Genomic DNA, 24,068 nt, shown 5'->3' on the forward strand with positions numbered 1-24,068 from the left:
TGAATCAATCTATTGTCCATGTAAGGTTCTAACTGTTGCTTCTTGGTTTGAATACAGCTTTCTCAGTAGACAGGTAAGGTGGTCTTGTATTTCCATCTCTTTAAGGATTTTCCTCTTGCCATCCTCTTGCCTACATTTCTATATATCCCTATCATGGAATACTATGCTACTGTGAAAAAAAGGGATAAGTAACTATATTTACATGGAAAGATTATCCATGATGTATGGATGATATTGTGAGCACACACATATTTTAATATATGCACAGAAAAGCCTAGGAGATTATATACCCCTGGAAAATGTTCCCCTCTACTATGTATATTGCTTGCTTTTTTTTCCCACAAGCAAGCATTACTTTTATGTTTCCTGTTTCAGAATAAATAAGCAAAAACATTCTTTCCTTCATACAGGTAGGGAAAGTCAAGTTAAAGAGAAAGTGAGTGTTCTGCCATACTTAGTCAGCAATCTAGCCAGGATATGCAATTTGTTGTTGCCAGAAATTTCCTGTTGAGTGGCATAGACTGTAGCTGAATGCCACTGAAAGTAGATCATGCCAGAACAAAAACACAGGACCTAAAAAGGACAGACATTTTGCAATTATGTAAAACCATATTTAAAATAAGTGTAAGCAACAGTTGCTGAGAACTGAATGACTTAGTTAATGTTATATTAATTCAACAAATGTTTACTGAGTACCTCCTATGTCCTAGGTACTAAGCTAGACATTAGGGAAAATGAAAATGAATATGATGAGGTCCCTGCCCATAAGAAGCTAAATGGTCAGCTCTGAAGTAATTGAGAAGGCCTTGGGGATCCAGAAGATAACACATGCAGAAAACACTTGCTTCCCAGCCCCTTGCCTCAGGGTGAACGGCAGTCCAAGCTTTCCATGGCATAAAGCCCTGTACTTCTAGCTTTTCCAGATTAATCAGATCAATCTATAAAAGAGGGGTCCTTACCTTGGGCTGTTCTCTCTCCCCTGAACCAATTTCATGAGAGACCAGCTCAAAAGTCACCTCCTCTGTAAGGTTGCCCTTCACCTCCTTTCTCCGCATTCTTCCTCATTCTTCCCTCCCCTCTATTTTAAGAGGCCTTGATCACGGAAGGACTCCCAGGCTTTTCCTCAGGCCATTCCAGTTGTTAAAATACTGAAATACTGCCATGGCTCCACTATTTCACCAGCCCAAGGCCCCGCCCACGTGATCCAGGACTAAGGGGTTACTGCCTGGCGCAGGGGAGGGGGTGCCCCAGAAGCCCCTTCCCCCATGGCCTGGCATCCGTCCCGCCTGGTGCCCCCCTGCAGGACCAGTCGTACCACACTTGCACTGTCCTCCTGCTCGTCACACTACATTATGGTCAGTGGTTCCTAGCCTTGCCGATCCAGCTAGATTTTGAACATTATGTTTTATTCGTCTTTGCTTTTTCCAGAGTTTAGTCCAGTACACAGTAGATGTTCAGTAAATGCCAGCTTGCTAAATGACCACATTTCCAAAATTATTACTAATCTCAGCTACTTATTTGATGCCACTTTTGAACTGGAAAGAATATTTTACAGCCCATCATTAATGATTAAGTGAAACTAAACCAGAAAATGCTGTATTTTTATCATGGAAGAAATGACATCAAGTACTTCCATAAAGCTTCGCATGTAGCAAAGAAGCTATGGCTAGCTAAAAGCGCAAAAGGATTTTTTAATTGCTTTTAAGTCATTATTTTTAACTTACTCTTTATCTGAACTGTTTCAAAGAGCCTCATAAACCAGAAAAGCTGTTGAATGCGTGTTTCATGCCTTTTTTCTCCCTAGAGTAGTGGAGGTGAATAAGAAAAACTCTGAAAGGAAACCAGTGAGAGGTTCAACAAATGCAAAAGCAGGAGGAAGAGATGCATGGGAATAGAATCATCTAGAAACATGGAAGGTGGGCCTGAATAATCAGGACTGGTCTCTACCTAATGGAAGGATATATAAACCAATTTGATAATAAAGGTTCTCCCTGTTAGAATTTTCTGGCTTCACATTGGTACACAACTATGAGCATCTAATGCATGTATTATTCAGATGCAAGTCGCCGAAATGCAACTGAGACTAAATAAAAAGGAAACCGATTGGCTTACATAACTGGAATCTTCAGGGTATGTGACCTCAGGCACAGCTGGATCCAAGGCCTCAAATGATGACCTCTGAACTTCCCCCTCTCCCCCTCATGGAATCTCTTGGTTTTGTCTCCCTCTGGGTTGACTTCACTGTCATTCTCAAGTAGGTTCCCTCTGGATAGTGGCAAAGATGGCCACCAAGAGTGCCAGGCTTACATTCTACCAATGTAGCAACTCTGATTATTTTAGCAAAGTCCCAGGTTGATTCTAAACTGACTGCTGCAAACCATCTCTACAGAAAGAGGGTGTGATCCCACCATTGGTCAGACCTCTAACCAGTGGATACAGTGCAGGCTGAAAATAGAAGAGAGGTGGTTCCTCATAGAAAATCAGGGCTCAGTCACTTCAGAGTTAAATCTGAGTTTGACTCCATTTTCTACCATTTACTAGTTGTTTTTGCTTCAGAGAGCCTGAGCCTATTTCCCCAACTGTAAAATCAGAGTAATAATACCCATCTCATAGTGTTACAGTCAAAACCCACCTCATAGTATATTATAAAGATAAAGTTTGTATAGCTCTCATCATGTGCCTGTTACAAAAAGGGCCAAGAGTTAACGTTATCATTAGCATTCCCTGGGGCACTTATAGAAAGTGTAAAGGCTACCCCACAAAGGCTCTTTCTTACAGAAATGAGTAGGAAAGAAGGTGCACAGCCATAACCTAGATGCAAACCATGGCATATAGCCTCATTTGTCAGCCCCCATGGAGTCCGTTGGCTTGCTCTTGGCACTTGAATAGAATCCCTACCTTCAATTTTTTTAATTCTTCTCAGCCCAACACCACATTTGTTTTCTCTTTACTGTACAAGTTCAGTAGAATGGATAATACTCCTTGTTCACCAAATCGATCACTTTCCAAAGTCTTAATTTCTAAGGTTTCTCAATATAAGAATGATGTAACTTGAATGTGGCCAATGCCTACTTACACTTTAAGGGGAGTCAGCAATTAAGAATGCTAACTCTACTAACTCCAATAATTTTATTATTTCTGGCCCATTGGTAAAATCTGAGGAGAAATGGATTCAGGAAAGCCAGTCAATTTTAAGATATACCTTCAGAGTTGTACCTTAGCTTAGTGAATAATAATTAAGCACAGCGACAACTAGTAATGGCTTAACCTCTTCGTGCCTTGATTCCTTCATCTGTAAGATGAGGATAATAGTACCTATCTTACAAAGATGTGATGACTGAATGGATAATTACATGGGACCATGTAAGTGGTTAAGCATTTGGTGTTAGCTGTTGTCGTTAAGCACAGCTACATTGAAAACCAGTAAATTGGTGATCTTACTGGTCCTTTGACAAGCAAGAGATCTTTTTCACTTTGAAAGAAGGAAAATTTAAGAGATCTGGCCAAGCTTACAGGTTTAGAGCTGTGTGAAGTTGGGAAGAGAATTCAGCAGTCTCTTCCCCAACTTGTCCCTTTGTTGTAAGCATTGTGGGCCAGCTCTTTAGCCTTGAAAGCAAAGTGTGAAAGTGGGAAGATATACTGTAGTTCTAGTCTGCTATTAGCTTTGGGCTCCGTAATGAGAGTCTCTATCTACCTCTGAACCTCATAAACAGAGACTTGAGAGGGAAAATTTGCCAAAGTTCAATTGCATATCAAAGAAAGCCACAGAGCCAGAAAGCTCCCTATGGACCCAGACAGCCGCTTTGTCTACTGCCAAGCCATGGCCCTAATGCATGGATACGCCTGTAAGCCAAGAGCCAAAGCCACAAAGTTCCACCAGTTCATTTAGCCTTGGCATTTCAACGTACTGAGGGATCTGTTATTTGGGTTGTTGTCTCATTGTTAAGGGGTAAAAACAGAAACATCCTTGTCATCAGAAAATTGGTTTACTAAAATCACCACCACTACCCCAACCCCACCCCAAACCCTACCGTGAGAATAGTTCCACTGCCTTCTGTGAGGAAATGGAGCAAAGGCCAGCTTTTCCCCATTGGTGAACCCTGATCTCTTTGTGGTCATCCTTTCCCACGGACTCACTTGGACGGGCCAGTTCCTGCATCCCAGGGTAGGGGCAGCTCTATAGCCAACGCCACCAATGCTTGAATCTGGGCATGGGGCCTACTTCTATCTCAATCCCTGCCCTTCTCAAGGGAACCACTCATGCTGGCTTAGTTTCTATTCTAACAGCCCTTCAATTCTTCCCTAATATCTGACCCCCTCAAAAACTGTAAACACAAAAGGATTCATAACTCCTTCCACCACTGAGATTTGCTTGTTTCTTCAAATGGTACCCCCAAATTCCGTGACTACAACTTTTCTCCCTGGATAGCCATGATGCATTGAGTTGCAAAATGCCCCCAGTTGGACAGCTACATAGAGGACTCACACCAGAGAATTCTGAAGTTACAAACAGTAGCTTGTCATGCTCGGAGAAGTCGATTCCATTTGAATCAACAAACACACATTGGGCATCTGCTCTGCACTGTGCTGGGACCTTTAGGAGTGAGTCAGCCCTGCCTTCTAATTTAGCTCAACGCCTAATGTGGCAGGAAAGCACTACCTAAAACCACACTCAGTGGGAAGACAGAGAGCCTTGTGGTTGAGACAAATGCAAAGAAATGGTATCATCCAAGCCACACCATAAAGGACAACAAGTAGGATTTCTTCAAACGAAGGGCCTTCTAGGCAGGTAATACAGCCTGAGCAAAGAAAGTAAGGGTAGAAAGTTCTAGGCACTACCACACACTGCAACGTTTTACTGAAAGCACATAAATTATGAATAAAGAAAATATACCTAGTACTAGTAATACTTCTTATCTGCGAATTCTGTTGGAATGCTTGAGATTCATCTCCCATGGAAGAGCTTTTATTATTTGAAGCATACAGCTGGTTTTTTTTTTTTTTTTAATTTATGTTTTTAGACAGGAAAAAGCAGTCCTTGAGAAGCAGTGACTTATGCAAGGCTGGGCAAAGGTCAGTGTCCTGAACTTTGCAAGCGGCCAGGCTGGAGGCAGATCTCAGAATTCACATTTTCTGCCATCACCATCAGACCACCCTGCCATCTAATAAAACCAGTCCCAGGTCTTGGCTTTGAACATTTGAAAGTGGAAAGAAATGTGACAGGTCAAAATCTCAGATTCCCTTGGCTTTCTAATTACTTGCAAATCCACATAAGGCTCACATATCACTCTCTTCTCATTTTGTCAGCATCTGAATTTGTTTGGTTGTCGTGTGAGTGATGAAACCTTAAAAGCTATGTTGATGTGTGCAGTATGTGGAAAACCATTCCTAGGTTCTCTCTGCCCTGGAAAGGCCAGAGGTACATGTACACATTCTTATACACCCAGATAAATGGATCCGTCCACTTGTGCACACACTCAACATCACTAGACACTCATTTAAAAAAACACAGCGTACTGTGTGCTAACTTGATGGGAAGCCATGGGCTAAGTTCTCAGACACTAGCCAAGAAGAGATGGGATCCAACCCATCCCTAGACCACAGGAAAAATACTTTTGACCACAGAGCTGGCTGCAAAATATTCTTTTTGTAGGAAACAAAATGTTTCCAGCCCTGGGATTTTTTTTTTTTTTTTTAAGGTCCTTTCACTGTTACTGAGTAGGAAAGGCAAATGCTTAAGCAAGAGGCCAAGTAAACATCTAAGGAAACCAAAACCAGGCTTCTTTGCTGGGAGAATAGAACATAGAGTGAGTGAAAGGCACACTGGACAAGCCCCAGGCCTTTCGAAGTCATGGGGGCAACAGCAACTCCGGCAATTATTCATGTGTTTATGACCCCAGTTTAATCCCAGTTCACTGCAGTTCCCCTTGTTAGCTAAGCAGACTTGGACAAGCTGCTTCACTTTTCCCAGCCTCAGTTCCTTAAGTGTCAAGAGTGATTAATAATAGTGCTAATATCATAGGTTACTGTAAAGAAAAAACTAAAGAATATGTAAAAGTTGCACAATGCCCAGGGCATAGTAGGGACTCAAGAAATTGGATTTGCTAAGGTTGATTCTGGAACTCTAACAAGTCACCAGAGAACTACCATCACAGACTGTTAGAACCCAAGGATTCCTTAGAGACTGATATTCCAGCCCCCGCATTTTATAAATAAGAAAACAGTCCTAGAGGGATGAAAAGTTTAAGTTGCTCAGTCGTGTCTGACTCTTTGCTACCCCATGGACTGTAGCCTGCCCGGCTCCTCTGTCCATGGAAATCTCCAGGTGAGAATACCAGAGTGCGTAGCCAGTCCCTCTTCCAGGGGATCTTCCCAATCTGAGGACTGAACCCGGGTATCCTACACTGCAGGCAGGTTCTTTGCCATCTGGGTCATCAGAGATGAAAACGTGTGACCAAGTCATCCAGTTAGTGGCAGACCCTGAGCTAAGACCTTGCAGACTGGATACAAAGAGTAAAGAGAGTTAAAGTAATTCATATTACAGAGGACACCATGTGCTATCAGCTGGCAGTGGATCTTGGACCCAGTGTATCTAAGAATCACCTGGGCAATGTATAAAACATGCAGATATCTAGGACTATCCCCCAGTGCTGCTGATTTAGTCTAGGAGGGCCCAGGAATCTGAAAGTTAACAAGTTCTACTAGTGGATTCCAAGAGGTATTCTTCTGACCACTGGTCAAGAAACATTACAAGAGGAAGTCATTAGCCAAATAAATATTAATAACTGTGCAGAGTGCTAGGGTTGTATCCCATGGTTCAGCACAAGCAGTGTGGCAAGCCCTACCATAAATAATGAAGAATGTTCCCATTGTACAAAATAGTAATTGAGGTAGAACATGGCACTGCTTCATCTTCTAGATCTATTTTATAGAACCTGTGACTCAGAGTCCTCTGCCCAAGATCACACATCTAATTAGAAACAAAGCTAGAAAGTAATTCTAAAATATCATTACCTGTTTTCACAATGGAGAATCTTCCTTCTAGGTACTTAGAGGTGAAGACAAAGGGCTATGTATGTATATTTGTTATAGGCTAGGAACTATGAGGAGAAGGCAATGGCAGCCCACTCCAGTACTCTTGCCTGGAAAATCCCATAGACGGAGGAGCCTGGTAGGCTGCAGTCCATGGGGTCATGAAGAGTTGGACATGACTGAGCGACTTCACTTTCACTTTTCACTTTCCTGCATTGGAGAAGGAAATGGCGACCCACTCCAGTGTTCTTGCTTGGGAAATCCGCTGGACAGGGGAGCCTGGAGGGCTGCAGTTCATGGGGTTGCAAAAGTCAGACATGACCTAGTGGCTACACCACCACTACCAGATCAGTCTTATAGTCATTATTATTGGCCTTAGAAGGGGACAATAGAATTCTCCTTATAGAATCAGAGGTGGAATCTGAATTAGTATCCAGCTACATAGTTAACCACTTAATCATCCTGTCCTTCCTGGAGAGAATTCCAACCTTCAGAGCTGCTCCTCTGCTCCGTGCATTCAGAGAATGCCAACTCCTCTTCCACGACGAGGAAGGGAGCCTGCCAGGCTTCCAACGAGGGAGAGGCAGGGTCTGGATATGTACACACAGGCCATGAAATATTTCAACACACCTCTTTTAGGTGTTCTGTGGGTTTCAAGCCCCCAAGCCCCCATGAGGCATTATTTCCAGCCATTAAAATGTTTCCTGAGCTTAGATACATCTGGAAAGTTTTGGAAAATCCCACAGGAAAGAGACTGAGCCAAGAGAGCTCCTTTTCTCATGCCATTCAAGAAGCACTGCACAAAATGCTTGCCTTCCAAGACAGCCCAGTCCAGGAACCCAGCTCTCAGGACTGGAGAATCATGGCAGACAGAGGAGCCCTTTGGGGAACAGAACCAATGGAGACTATTCAGGGTCTCATATCCATGTGCTCATGTAGACCATGTTAGTCAAGGTCCATCAGAAAAATGGGACTCACCCCAGGTAGTTTAAGAGAGAGAGTTTAATGTTTAGAACTAGTTACAAATGTGTTGGAAGAGCGTGAAAGGAGAATAAGGAACAGTGAAGCAACAAAGAGACTAGCAACAGTAAGAAGCCACCGTCACCCCTAGGGCTGGAGTAACAAAGGAAGGGGTGCTGCTGTTAGGGCTCAGAGGATGGAGCTGCCCATCTCCAGCTCTTCACAGAGCTGCGTCCACAAAGGGATTGTGCTCAGTTGCTCAGTCATGTCCAGCACTTTCCAACCCTACAGACTGCAGCTCTCCAGGCTCCTCTGCCATGGGATTCTCCAAGCAAGAATACTGGAGTGGGTTGCTCCAGGAGATCTTCCTGACCCAGGGATTGAACCCATGTCTCTCACATCTCCTGCATGGATGGGTTCTCTACCTCTAGCGCCATCTAGAAGCCCATACAAAGGGATCATGGAGGAGGAATTGGGGTCATTGGAGACATCGCTGTTAAAAAGAGAGAGGGAGGCAGAAATATGTGGCTTCTCCCATATCTCTGCTCTTCATTCTCCCTCCAGGGCCCCAAACTAAGCAGAATCAATGGAAAGGGAGCTGGGAAAGGCAGATCACATGGTCAGTTCCCTGTGGTACTAACCTGAGCAGAGGAAAGGCAGGGAGTGTATCTGAGAACAAAGAAGCAATTGACTGGTGGGACCCAACAAGGCAGGGCCTCTTGCTTCCCAATTTGCAGATGAAGATCTTTAAAAAACAAAACTCTGAAGCCTAAATTGGTAGTTCTCCAAACTAGTTACTGATTCTACACCTCTAGACCTGAAGTTTGCCAGAATTCCCTGGAGCAGGAGATACACGTGTCTTCACTTTCCCCAGCATGTGTTTCCAAACTTCATTTCCTGCATATTCTGATGACCACTGTCTCTTTATGGAAACCAGGGTTCTAATAGAAGGAAATAGCACTGAAGGTTGGGAAGAAGGGAATGATGGGCTGGAAGAGATGGTGTGAGGTCAGCAGGGGGAAGAGAACATTTAGACCTAAGATTCTGCACAGTTATTAAGAATCCCTTCTGATCTCCAGCCTAATCTCTGATGACAGTCACTGAGGTCTGGTGGAGGAGGGGAAATCACTGCTCTGTCCCATAAGTAGGGAATGGCATGTGTTCTGGGCAAGGCCAGCTCTTGTCCCCCTCCCAGGCCTGCTCATCTCCTGGACTGGCCCAGTCTGTGAGTAGATGAACAATAACCTCATCTACTCACTTACATCAGAAATGACCCTCCTTCCAACCTCCTTCCAGAGCCAATCACTGTGCTAGAATGCTTTGATCCTGCCTCCTAGTCATTGCATCTCTTTTCCTTCTTCTCCATCTCAGTGGCCACTGTTCCCATTCAGGCCCTCATTTCTTTGCATTTAATTTCAAATGCTTCCAAACCCATATGGCAAACTCCTGCTCAAGAGCACCTTGCAGAGTATAAATCTGATGTCACAGCCCTGCTGGAAGCCTCTCAAGGGGGCTTCTAAGCCTCAGAGTCAAGTCTAATCTGTCCTATCTTCCCTTGCTTTATCTCCCTACATAGGCCTCAGTTCCCCCAACCCCTACCCATTGCACAGACACCCATATCCTCTTCCCAGTAGCACTAAAGAAGGACCATTTGCAGTTCCCACCCTGGAGCCTTTGTTCATACAGCTTCCTCAGCCTTCTTTCCCACCTACCTGGCCAGTACTGATATGCCTTTCAAGTCTTAACTTAAACATTGTACCCTCCTCTGAATCCTCCCCGACCATGTCTTCCCTGCTGAGGGTTCTGAGCATCCCAATACTGATGACCACTCTGTCCTCCATTGAAGTTCCCTTAGTTCCTTCCTGTATATATTGATATTTATGTCTGTCACTCTCTACTAGGCATCTTCCTTCTGCTGTATGGTTTTCTGGGGTGGGAAATCAGACTCATTTGACTTCATATCCTCAGCATTTGGCACACACATCTAACCGGCAAAGATCTGAAGGTAGAAAAGGAAGAAGCAGGGAGAAAAGGATGGCAGGAAAAGGGAGTATCAAACACTTAATGGTCTAGTCTAGATAAAAATAGAAGAGTTATAAGAGGATCCATGTCTATGGTTAGAGCATACACAAAGGACTATTATTACAACTGCAGACCCTAGAAGATTTATTGCAAAAGACTTTAAAGCTGTAATGTATACCATTTCTTAACTGAGGGAAAATATTCAATTTTTAGGAGAGGGGAAAAAAAAAGTGACCAAGACTTCACAGATGCTATGGCCGTCACTCAGCCAACTTGTCTCTGTGGGTTTTCTTTGCAAATACTTGGCTTTTGGACAACCACAGCGTGTAATGAGACTCCCTATGCACAGGGGTCCTAGAGACAAATGAAGCCTCTGGTAGAAACGTCTGCTGTTTAATAGGTTAAAGGCTGGCTCCTGGGAAGAACTATTCTTCTCCAGGCAATGGGATGAAATGCTGACATGCTCTTAGCAGAGGCTGTCCCACGGATCTCAGAGTGAGGGCTATAAACACGTAAGGTTAGTCCCAGAGTGTAAGGTTAGTCACAGGTAGAAAGTGGAGACCAGTCACAAAGAAGAGCCTAACTTTCCATGTGTGGCTGGTATAGGGCAGTGTGTCTGGAAAGAATACTGTCTAGCTATAAACAAGAGAAAACAGCATGGTATAAGTGTGCCTGTGGAAGGGGAAGAGGCCACACTGGGTCTACTGCACTTGTATTTTAAGGAGGCCCCCATAAGAGAACACAGAACTGTCCGAGTCTTCCCATTTCACTAGACAGTGACCAAATTTTCCTCAGCAGGGGCAGAATAACGTTTTCAGAGAGAAACAGACAACTCAGGAAGGCTGTAAATGTAAAACATGGCACTGACTACTCCGTGGGGAAAGTGACTTTGCAAGGAAAGTGTAAAGAGGCAGAGATGGCTTATATGTCAAGCTGTATCATCCATGAGGGAAGGGATGTCTCTGCCACTGTACCTCCTGGCCTGCAGGTTCCCACTGGAAGAGACCATGAACAGGTGGGCACAGATCTGTCTCCAGCATGAGCAAGACTCCACAGAGACTATATTTTTCAGCTTTGACAGAACATGGCAGAACACTGAAGCCAAATCACAATGTGAAAAAGAAACCGGCTGGAAAGGCCAGAACTTAGCAGTTGAGAGAGGAAGGGCCAGGCTGTCCCCTGACTGGATGGTGAGGTTCAGAGGAGCTGAACATGTCCCATGGAGCTCATTCTTCCTCAAGGGTGTTCTGTAGCTACCCAGAGCCACATCATCATAGGAAATAACTAGGGATTATTTAACAGAGATATACAAAGCTCTCTCAAGGCAAAGACTCAGTCCATTCTTGGAAGGCAGCATTCTCCCTGGTTCAAACATTGAAGGTGGCCACACCACAGTGACTGATTGGAGAAATGTTCTGCAATTACTTCCAAGCAGTGTGCATGAATAATCTTATATTAACATGGGCTTCAGTACAGGATGGGCTTCCCTGGTGGCTCAGATGGTAAAGAATCTGCCTGCAATGCAGGAGACCTGGGTTCGATCACTGGATTGGCAGGATACCCTGGAGAAGAGAATGGCAACCCACTCCAGGATTCTTGCCTGAAGAATTCCTTGGACAGAGAAGGCTTGTGGGCTACAGTCCATGGAGTCACAAAGAGTCAGACACAACTGAGCGGCTAACATTTTCAGTATAGGATAATGGTTAAGAAGAGAGGGCTGTAGGGAAGAGAGTGTGTATGTATGGGGGGGGGGGCACCCCTTGGAAGCCATGTGATTCAGAGCAGTTTTTAAAAACTCTGTAAACCTCAATACACTTATCTTAAAGTATACCAAGTAATACTTCTCTCATAGAGTAGTTGTGAGGCTTGAACAAGAAAATGCCCACAAAGGACTTACGAGAGTGACTGGCACAAAGGAAACACAATAAATGGGTGGGAAGGCTGAGCAAAGCAACCAGAAAGTCAGGGCTGTGCAGGGTGATTTGTGCTCAATCCCTTCCTGACACACCAGATGCCTCACTTCTAACGTTTACAGGTTTATACTGATGTGTCTCTTTCTGGAAGTGTGACACACAGGGAAGTCTGTTACTTAAAGAGTCATGGATCATGATCTCGGCTCAGTTGCTCACTGCCAGTTCTGAGCCGAGGATTCAGAAAGTAGGCATGGGTAGGACCACTGTAGCTTGGCTCTCCAAAGGTGTTCACCAAATCATGATCCCTTTGGTAACAATAAAACAAGGGTCCAAGACTCCAGCACACATGTTCTTTGTCCTAGACGCCAGAACTCTTAAGCTTTGACAAGCCAAGAAGGGAAACTTTCAGAAAGAGACCCTCTGTGCAAAAATCTCTGCTTCAAGCATTTGAACTCTAAGGCAGTTGCCAGCAGTCATTGACTGGTTTAAAAATCTGAAGGTGACTGGAGAGGTGGGTGTGGAGAGAGGATCAACAGTGTAGGAAAAGGTTGAGGGAAGGAAGGAGTGAGTATGTCAATTCTGGGAACTGAAAATCCCAAATTACTTAGATCAGCAGAAATCAGGAAAGCTCAATGAGTTATACTGTAGTTGACAACCAATCATGCATTAGATAATGTTTAGCATATCATAAAATATTATGGTCATACAATCAGACATATATATTCAAATAGAATTCTAGAGACATGCTTGATTCATTTCCCCTCACATCTCCATCATGCAAATGCTTTGTCTGCTTCCCACACCCCTACACCTAATTTCATAAGCCATTAAGATTTTGGAAGGGTCTGAAGCCCCACCCCATGCACTGCTCCAATTAGACTGAAACGCAAACCGGCATCATACCGTGCAGATCCCTAGGAGAGAAGCAGAGGCCACAGGCTCAGGCAAGCACACTCTACCATCCACAGCAACCAACCAGACAATGAGTTCTCTAAGTTGGACCTCCTTGGTTCATATGTGTGACAAACTATGTTTTTCAAATCATGTACACGGACCGGGCAAGTATCTTTCTGAATCAGTCACATGCCAGAAGTCACAAGCCAAATAATGGCAAGAGTAAGAGAAAAAAGCAAGAAGCAGCCCATTATCTAATACTTCCTAATGTCCCTGCCCCAAAGCAGAAGTGCTGTTCTAATATGCAATTCAGTAAACTTTGGAGGTAAGCTCAATGACACTCAGTATCCAGACATTCCCCAGGGAAAAATCAGACAGAAAGATAATAAGAGCTATTCATTACAAGCCAAAAGAATCATCACTAAGACAAGGCTTCGTTTTCTAGCATCTCAAGTCATTTCTAAATTAAAAATAAATTCCTTCATCTTAGAGAATATGGTATAGCCAAAAACACTTAAGCTCCAGAGTTAACACAAACTTTGCTTCAAATCTCAATACTACTACTGGATATACAGTTCAGTTCAGTTCAGTTCAGTTGCTCAGTCATGTCCGACTCTTTGCAACCCCATGAATTGCAGCACACCAGGCCTCCCTGTCCACCACCAACTTTCGGAGTATACCCAAACTCATGTCCATCGAGTCGGTGATGCTATCTAGCCATCTCATCCTCTGTCTCCCCCTTCTCCTCCTGCCCTCAATCCCTCCCAGCATCAGGGACTTTTCCAATGAGTCAACTCTTCACATGAGGTAGCCAAAGTCCTGTAGTTTCAGCTTCAGCATCAGTCCTTCCAATGAACACCCAGGACTGATCTCCTTTAGGATGGACTGGTTGGATCTCCTTGCAGTCCAAGGGACTCTCAAGAGTCTTCTCCAACACCACAGTTCAAAAGCATCAATTCTTCAACGCTCAGCTTTCTTCACAGTTCAACTCTCATATCCATACATGACCACTGGAAAAACCATAGCCTTGACCAGATGGACCCGTGTTGGCAAAGTAATGTCCCTGCTTTTTAATATGCTGTCTAGGTTGGTCATAACTTTCCTTCCAAGGAGTAAGGGTCTTTTAATTTCATGGTTGCAATCACCATCTGCAGTGATTTTGGAACCCCAAAAAGTAAAGTCTGACACTGTTTCCACTGTTTCCCCATCTATTTCCCATGAAGTGATGGGACCAGATGCCATGATCTTAGTTTTCTGAATGTTGAGCTTTAAGCCAACTTTTTCACTCTCCTCTTTCACTTTCATCAAGAGGATTTTTAGTTCCTCTTCACTTTCTGCCCTAAGGGTGGTGTCATCTGCATATCTGAGGTTATTGATATTTCTCCCGGCAATCTTGATTCTAGCTTGTGCTTCTTCCAGCCCAGTGTTTCTCATGATGTACTCTGCATATAAGTTAAATAAGCAGGGTGACAATATATAGCCTTGATGTACTCCTTTTCCTAGTTGGAACCAGTCTGTTGGTCCATGTCCAGTTTTTACTGTTGCTTCCTGACCTGCATACAGGTTTCTCAAGAGGCAGGTCAGGTGGTCTGGTATTCCCATCTCTTTTAGAATTTTCCACAGTTTATTGTGATCCACACAGTCAAAGGCTTTGGCATAGTCAATAAAGCAGAAATAGATGTTTTTCTGGAACTCTCTTGCTTTTTCGATGATCCAGCAGATGTTGGCAATTTGATCTCTGGTTCCTCTGCCTTTTCTAAAACCAGCTTGAACATCTGGAAGTTCACGATTGACATATTGCTGAAGCCTGGCTTGGAGAATTTTGAACATTACTTTACTAGTGTGTGAGATGAGTACAGTTGTGTGATACTTTGAGCATTCTCTGGGATTGCCTTTCTTTGGGATTGGAATGAAAACTGACCTTTTCCAGTCCTGTGGCCACTGCTGAGTTTTCCAAATTTGCTGGCATATTCAGTGCAGCACTTTCACAGCATCATCTTTCAGGATTTGAAATAGCTCAACTGGAATTCCATCACTTCCACTAGCTTTGTTTGTAGTGATGCTGTCTAAGGCCCACTTGACTTCACATTCCAGAATATCTGGCTCTAGGTGAGTGATCACACCATCGTGATTATCTGGGTCATGAAGATCTTTTTTGTACAGTTCTTTTGTGTATTCTTGCCACCTCTTCTTAATATCTTCTGCTTCTGTGAGGTCTATACCATTTCTGTCCTTTATCGAACCCATCTTTGCATGAAATGTTGCGTTGGTATCTCTAATTTTCTTGAAGAGATCTCTAGTCTTTCCCATTCTGTTGTTTTCCTCTATTTCTTTGCATTGATCGCTGAGGAAGGCTTCCTTATCTCTCCTGACTATTCTTTGGAACTCTGCATTCAAATGGGAATATCTTTCCTTTTCTCCTTTGCTTTTCGCTTCTCTTCTTTTCACAGCTATTTGTAAGGCCTCCTCAGACAACCATTTTGCCTTTTTGCATTTCTTTTCCATGGGGATGGTCTTGATCCCTGTCTCCTGTACAATGTCCCGAACCTCCGTCCATAGTTCATCAGGCACTCTGTCTATCAGATGTAGTCCCTTAAATCTATTTCTCACTTCCACTGTATAGTCATAAGGGATTTGATTTATGTCATACCTGAATGGTCTAGTGGTTTTCCCTACTTTCTTCAGTTTAAGTCTGAATTTGGCAATAAGGAGTTCATGATCTGAGCCACAATCAGCTCCTGGTCTTGTTTTTGCTGACTGTATAGAGTTTCTCCATATTTGGCTGCAAAGAATATAATCAATCTGATTTTGGTGTTGACCATCTGGTGAGGTCCACGTGTAGAGTCTTCTCTTGTGTTGTTGGAAGAGGGTGTTTGCTATGACCAGTGCATTCTCTTGGCAAAACTCTACTAGCCTTTGCCCTGCTTCATTCCATACTCCAAGGCCAAATTTGCCTATTACTCCAGGTGTTTCTTGACTTCCTACTTTTGCATTCCAGTCCCCTATAATGAAAAGGACATCTTTTTTGGGTGTTAGTTCTAAAAGGTCTTGTAGGTCTTCATAGAACCGTTCAGCTTCTTCAGCGTTACTGGCTGGGGCATAGGCTTGGATTATCCTCTTAGCCCAGTTTATCTATTTGTAAAAAGGAAGATGATGAGATGTATACTAAAAGGTTCTTGTCGAAGTTAATGGAAAAATGCATGTGGTATTATCAAATCTGATGCCCACAAAGAACTTCCTTCCATTCCTGGAAATAAAAGAGGCTTTAAATTAGTGTTGCCTAGAGCACTGAAATGGAGAAAGGATATTTTTCACTACCAAACAGTGGGACCCCATGATGGTAGAAAACAGGTCCCCACGTGGGCTACTTCTTGCCTTCTTTGCTCTGTCCCACTCTGACTTCTCAAACTAAAGATGCAAACACTTAAAAAATATAGCTATGAAGTTTCCTCCCATGTTGAGAAAACCAGACAGACAACTCCAGTTCTCAAAAACCATTGAGCACATCTAGCCTATGAAGATAGGCCACAGGAAGCTCAAGATTTTAAGGGTGACCCTCCATGAGCACAAAAGATCATTTGCAGGAGAGGGGCAGAGAAGCCAGCCCTGTTTGCAGGATGTTGTCTGTAAGTCATTCAACTGGGAAGTCCATGCTCATAGTGAGATTCAACTTGGAAAAAGTCACTTACGCACATGTCTGGGCCCAAGCGTTTAAAAGGCTGATAATTCATTGCAGTGCGGGGTGGGATGGTACCTTTCAAAAATATTTTTCTGTAGAGTTCTGTAGAAACTTTTTATGAACCACTGAAAGTCAGAGGGAATATAAATATCACATCGTCTGCAAACATAGTAATTTGACTGGGTTGGGGACTTTTTTGCCCAGTTTTCTTACTAAAAGTTGGCAAAGTGAAAACAGTAGCAGATTAGAAGTTGAGAGAATTTAACTCCACTTCCATTTCTACTGTGTACTAGTTGTGTGATCCTGAAGAAGTCACCCCTAATTGTTCACCCTGTGATGAAGGGACTAGAATAGACTATGGGTCTGAAGACCACTCCTATGAGAATCACCGAAAGCGCTTGCCCTCTCTGAGTGGTCACTGAGGGCAGGGCCTAGGTATCTTCACTGTTAATGAACACTTGGGATTTTGCTTGTTTTCTTGTTTTAAATTTTGTTATTTTTTATTTTGCTCATTGGAGGATAATTGCTTTACAATGTTGTGTTAGTTTCTGTTGCACAACAATGTGAATCAGCAATAAGTTTACATACATCCCCTCCGTCTTAAGCCTCCCTCCCACTGTAGTTGATAATCACTGGATGAGATGATTCCTAGAGGGTATCTCAGGTGGGACACTGTCATATTCTAAATGGTTTTGTTCTAGTGAAAGTGCTGGTTCATTTGTAAATCAGTTTACACTTTATAGAGATATGGAATCCTTTGTTCCCCTTTGTTTCTCCTAACCAAATAACCCTGTTTTTTTCCTCACTCATAGCTAACCATGGGGTTGCAAAGAGTTGGACATACTGAGCAACTTCACTTTCTATAGCTAACCAACTAAGGCTAAAATACAACGTTCTGTCCAACCTTCATTTTCAAATAAGCCAACTAATTATCAGCATCCTTGACTCCCAGGTCACTGCCTTGTCCACGAGATCTTATAGTTGTTTCCTCTGTTGTTTCCCAAGCCTGACAATGAAGCCTTCAGTTTGATTCCAAAGCCCTGAGTCTCTTCTACTTCCTGCCACAGCTGAGATTTCTCTAGAAATCTCTCATTCACCTATTTACTCTGGTTTACTTGGCAAGTGAGAACTGGGAGGGTCACTGAATAAGGAGATTTGGTGCCAGACAGTGTGTAAAAATAAAACTAGTCAGTGATGGAGGAGAATGACGGAGGTAACAAAACACCGGTGAAATGAGTGGTTCATCACAGGGGAAGTCACCTAAACACTCAGTGACTGGACCACTCATTCAGCCCCTGACCGTCAGAGACTGTGATCCTCAAAGAGAGAAATGAAGACATGTACTAAGTCTTTCATAAAAACAAATATATTCAATTTATAGCAGTATTCTTTATTCACAGACATATTCTTTCTACTTTCTGGTGTTAAAGGTACTTAACCTTTTTGAAAGGGTGGCAACAATTAATATTGCAACTCTATTTAATTAAAAAAAAAAGATATTTAAAACTTTATGCTGGTTCCTCAACTCTTGCTTTGGTTTGATTTTTCTTTAAACTTCTATTGACCTCAAGTGGCTCAAAATCTCCTAGGGACATGAGCACTCTTCCTCAGCAGAGGTCTGTGGTCTTTCATGTGCAAAGTATCTGAAAGGGGCACCCCCATCAGAAGCATGGGGGCAGTTGTGCAAAGTACATTTTAAACTGTCAATTTCCAATGGAACCTCTTCATTGGAAAAGGGAAAAGTTTTCTCTACTTTAGCGCATTCACAAGGAGTGATTTTGGGAGCACATTGATTTTTTTTCAAAGGGAGCCCCATGGAGTTTAGGTTTTTTTGGTAAGTGGTGGGAAAGATAATTATATTTTTATTTCAAACGTGGAGATAGAAACAGGAAGCATGCATTTGGGTATGTGAGCTACCCTTTCTAGGTCAGAACCTGTCTTTCTGCTCTGTGAGTCTTAGTTCACTGCATTCATTTGCTGTTACTGTCTACTTTCAGGTGAGATTTCCTCAGATTTTAATACACTTACCTGGTGACCTGAAAAAAGAATCCTCTTAAAAGTCCCCATTTTGGGGTCCCCTTTCATACATTCTCCCAGACTCTCAATGGCTGTTAGAGCACTTCTGATGGAAGAGTATGAGCAGTGGCTTAGACTTCACACATGAGAGGCTCTGGAAGGAAGGGCACATTTATACCCAAGGCAATGTACTTGGCTGGGATTCTCTGTTCCCTCTGCTATTTCTGCAGATATTTATGCTTAAAAAGACATTTCTCCCACCCCTGCAGCACAGCCAAACTTCTCTGGCTGGATCGAGTCACCATTGAAAAAAAAAACAAATACAGCAGTCTCTTTGCTTAAGAAAAGCAGATGAGTTGGGCAGAAAATAAAGGAACAAACAAGATGAGTGCCCTGGAGCCGTTTTACAAAGGTAGAGGTTCATAAAGGTTTATAAAACTGACTTAACATCAGGCAAAACATCATCTCCAATCTCTGTCTTTGTTTGGGTGAATAGGGATGTATGTTTGACATTCTTGCCCCAAATCTGCCCTTCAGTTTATCTGGGAGAAAAGATTTATCATCTTTTCTTTCAGTTTTTCAGTCCTTCATTAAGCCTTTCCAACCACAGAGTAGAGAACTTAAGACCTGTGGAAGATAGCAGCAAAGATTTCTTATCCTTCCCTGGGGCCAAAGTCCCCTGGCTGCCTGTTCCGTGAGAGCAGCTGCAGGACTCCTCCTGTGCTCCGCCTGGGCCTGTGTTTAGGCCTCTGGCTTGCTTACACAAAGGAATTCCAGCTAGGATTTCAAGGGAAGCCTGGCTCCCACTCTCCTACAGCCCCCAGCAGGCAGGTTCTGCAAAAAGATATTCCTGTACTCAGTATTCTTACAGTATATCTATAGAAGTATCTGCTTGAATTATAAGATTTGATGCTCACCTTTAAAAATGACTATTACTAATAATTTAAAGGAACTTTTACAGTGGAAAATTCAAATTCTATGGGGAAGAGTGATTCTAAATAGGCAGTATATCCTTCTTCCTCAAGATTGTGTTCATGTGTGGATGCAAAGAGTTTCTTTTTTTTTTTTTCAAAATATATGCATTGAATGTGTGAGTGTCAAGCATTTGTCTTGCCTCTGAGGGTACACAGTTAAGATTCAGTCACCGCCTTCACCAGGTCACAAAGAGTTGGACACAATTGAGCATGCACGCATTACAAAATCTTCACAGCGATGGGGTTTGAGTCTTTCAAAACACAAAATGGATACTGAGTGAAGAATTCCGTCATCAGAAAGGAAACACTAAATACTTTCAAGATGCAAAATTACCAGGGACTTCGAAAAAGCCTAAGGATTCAAGTAAGAATCAGTTTGAGTAATAGGATTGGTCTTTAGGCTCTTCCCTCCAGTGTTCTGTAACTTCAGAGTGCCTTCTAAGCAGAAGATGAAATATTATTATAAAGCCCATTTAAATAAACCTCCTATATGAAAAAAGTTACCTCTCTCCAATTTGTTGAAATAAGAGAGTCATAATATTTATTTCATCAAGGGGGTGTAAAGCTTAGTTGGGATTAATTTACTTCATTACTCCTTCCAGGGCACTTAAAAATTTATATAATCCCATATGTGGTTTGTATGAACAGACTACATGAGGATCTGATGAGAAATAGTATGAATATTTCATCAAGTTTTTTCATCATTCTTTCAAGTATAACCACCCTCATTCTAACTTTTCCAGTCCCTTGTTACAAGGCACCTGGTTACCATAAGAGCTGCCCCAAAGGAGTCCTTAGCCGATCCATTCTATGTGCCGCTGCCTCATTCATGGTTTTCCTTTGTTGTAGCAGCCGCCGCCTCCCCTATGCTCACGGGATGCATGATGCTGGTACAGCACGTACTCCTTAGATGCTTATCTGTGAACAACTACAGGACATCCACTTACACTTTGAACCTCTAGCATCTTACACACAAATTGGCAGACAAGAGGTGATTAAATAAAGGTGTATCAAATGAATGTGTGACCCAAACCCTCTGCTTTGTTAAAAAGCAACCCCCAGCCTGGATCTTCTGAACACGTGACCGGTCCTTCTGTTTCTCTTCTTTTGCTGTTTGACCTCCCTCCCACATCTTCCCCTTCCTTTCTCACTCACCTAATTTGATCTATTTAAGGCAGAGATTTTCAACCTTGGCTGCAGAGTAGAAGCACTGGAGGGAGTGTTATAAATAAAATGAACACCAACTCTCAGCCCCATAAGCAGAGATTTTGATTTACTTGGTTGGGGTGCAGCCCTGGCGTTGGTATTTTGTAAATGCTCCTGTGGTGAGTGGGAGGTGCAGCCAGGACTTGAGAAATGATGATTTAAAGTGATACTCAAGTCCCACCTTCTCCTGAAAAGACGAATGTGTCTCTGAGGAGTTCACCTTCCTCTGGCTTCAAAGCAGTTGTCGTTTTTAACCACTTATTAGTTCACAAATCAAACGCTGCCTGTGACAGGACCTCAGCGGGAGTCTGCTCTTTAACTCCCTCACTGCATTTTGGTTCATCTCCTGTACTAGACTGGAAGAACCCTGAAGGCAGGAACTGTGTCTTCTACTTATTTGCATCCCCACACCACACATATAGTGGACCAAAACATATTTTTGAGCATATAAAAAAAAGAGCAAACCAAAACACCTAGTAGAGGTCATTTTAACTCTACTTTAAGGATATGTCTTTGGTAAGAATAAAAATGCTGCAAAAAGGGTGGGGCAAGATTGAAGGAGAGGAGGGAAAGAGTAAATAAAAGTCAAATGGAAAAAAAGCTAAATTAGTCCAAAAGAAAATGTTTCCCAGCTTCTTAAAAGGGTGGTTTTTTTTTTTTTTTTTTTTTTTTTTGCAACCCTGAAGCAGAATAAACAAGAGAATTAACTTGGCTTGTGCCCTGATAAGGAGATTTCTTTCTTGGTTATATAATTTTACAAAGTTTCCAGGGTGTAAAGAAAATAATCACCCACGGCGGACTCCTTGCCTTGGACTATACAATTCAACTCTTGGGTTAATCGCCTCGCGGATCTGCTCAGCTTGACCTGACCCTCTTCCAGCTCTGTGGTCTCAGACTAAGCCTCACATTCATGAGCCCTGTTGTAGAGCCCAGTGTCATAGAAAGGGGATAAAACATAATCCTTATTCTATATCCTTGATCCTTTGGTCTAGTGGCCGCTACCTGTGCATTTAAAAAAAAAAGCTATCCTGGTATCCTCTCCAAGTAGCTGGTGCTCCATGCGTCTGCCCACCCTAGAATGATCCAGACAAATTCTCCTACTAAATTGAGTTAAAAGGAAATATTTTGTGCAATTACCTTAAAAGGTAGCTTTCAAATCTTATTTTGTGCCCATATACCAGAAAATTTTTGGCTTTCATATGGCTTTTCTACTTGATCATGAAGTAAGACCACAGGAAAGGTTCAGTGAATCACTAGGTACACCCTCTGCTAAGGCAAGATATAAGGTCATCAAATAGAGACATGTATTCAATACCAACATTTATCCTGGTTGTTAGGCCACACATTTAACAACTGGTCCCAAAAGCCATGTACATTTCTATAAATTAATTAAATGTACATTCTTTTGCTTGGGTTGGCCATTTGAACACTGGTCATATTTTACTTTAATTTCCGATTGTTGTGTGCAAACATGATTCAAAGACATTTAACTCCACTCAATTGATGAATAATGATGGTAACAAGTTGTCCTTTGTAGATTAAGATAAAGCTGCTGACCTAATAGGATAGGAGTTGATAGACTGTCACTGATCTATCCCTGCTTTGCTTTCTGTTCTTCTTGTGACTAGTGGCCTGCATTTGACCTTATGAGCCAAGAACCAAGAGCCACCCAAATCCTCCACTCACCAAAGGTACACAAATAACAGTAGCCTGCCAACTACTTTCTGTTGACACTGACAAAATAGAAATAACTAGTTAATTTACTAAAACAAAAGGAAAAGGAAAATGTGGCTCTGACTTCTTTATTTACTAATAAATGCTAAGTAGAATTACTAAAACTGGGATCTGGGAACCTGGAATCCATGGTACCATATACAATAAACTGAATCAGAAAATCCGTGTGTACCATCTAAAATCAAGAACAGAGATAAACTACAAGTTTTGAAGGCATAAAGTTAAGGATCCATGAAAATGAAAGCATTCACAAGTAATTTTGCTTTCTCAAATTTGAGTTTAGGTAGGAGTGCTTGACAATCCTTAATGGTATCCCTGATGGCTGTAAACAGGGTTTATTTAACATGATTTATAACTTAAGGTACAAACCGAAGGTTATTAGGTTCTACCAGAACATTTTTTAACTTGTTCCACTGAAAGAGAAGTAATGGATTTAGAACCCAGAATACTTAAATCATCTGGGAAAAGGTATCACTGAGGTAATCAGCAGGCCAGGGCCTGAACACTCAAGAATGTTCCCTTCAGTGAAAACAAGCAGCTCTATCTTCTCAGAACATGGCTGACTCAATCATCGAGCTGGAATGTTATTTACACAGTCCTGAGCAAACTAAGAAGAAGTCTCTGGTCTGTAACCAAGGGCACTCAGAAAGTTATGTCTGCAACAGGTAAAGGCTCATGTCTGTTTTAGATGATTCTTGATTCCTTGAAAAACAGCCAGTTTACCTAATGCAGGTAAAGGGAAACAGCTCCCTTTCCACCACCTTCTCCAGAAAGGACCACCAGCATGATACTTCATGCCTCTTTCATTAACAAGTTGGATTTGTTATATATTTAGCAAGATGGGCAAGTCTGGGTTCTGAATTCTGCCCCATCCAACAAAACAGAATAATCACCCTGTCTTCTTTCTCCTGCTTGTAGGAGAGGTCAAGATGGAGCCTGGTCCACATAGCAGGATAAAGTTGAGGTTAGATATCAGGAAAAATAAACTTCCTAATTATGAAACTCTTCAAGGAAGGGGTCAAACTGTGGTGTTCCTTTCTTTGGAGTGGGAGGGAAGATTAAGAAAGACATAAAAAGTAACCTTTCTGGATATAAGTGGGGAACTGAGTCCAGGATAGACAGCATTAATAGAGTTCTGAGAGAGTCATTACCCTTTTGGATAATTTCTGGCATCATTCAGTACTTTAACCTACTGGTTTATGAGTTAATGCAAAAGTATCCAGGATCTGGAGAAGAGTGTATTCACTTAGCAGAGTCTGTGTGGCCTCAGGATTTCAAAACATCCTAACCTCAAGAAAAAGCATCATCATTATTCAATTTATACACAAATTATCTAGCCCTTAACAAACATTAGCTAAGAGAAATGATCATTTATTCACCCTTTAGAGGTAGAGTGTTGGAGATCCCTGCGGGGTAGAAACCTTGGTCACTCACCAAGCTATTAGCAAAAACTGGGGGGCAACGCTCTATTTTTGGTATTTTTTTTCCTTGTGTGTGACTTATCTTCCCAGCTTATTAGAATTGCTATTGAGGTAGGCAGGGAGACTGGTTTCTTTACCCACCTTCTGACAGTGTTGGCCCAGGACAGACAGCATGGCCAATGCTTTCAAAAGATGAACATCCAGATTGCTGGTACAT

General features: G+C 42.4%; 1 protein-coding gene across 1 annotated transcript in view; it reads right to left on the reverse strand.

Moving 5' to 3' along the window:
- Nucleotides 1–24,068, reverse strand: part of RAD51B (RAD51 paralog B) — a 607,502-nt gene that overhangs the window by 30,393 nt on the left and 553,041 nt on the right. The window lies entirely within an intron of this gene.

Source organism: Cervus elaphus, chromosome 12 (genome assembly GCF_910594005.1).
Source record: "Cervus elaphus chromosome 12, mCerEla1.1, whole genome shotgun sequence".
In the NCBI taxonomy this organism is placed as follows: Eukaryota; Metazoa; Chordata; class Mammalia; order Artiodactyla; family Cervidae; genus Cervus; species Cervus elaphus.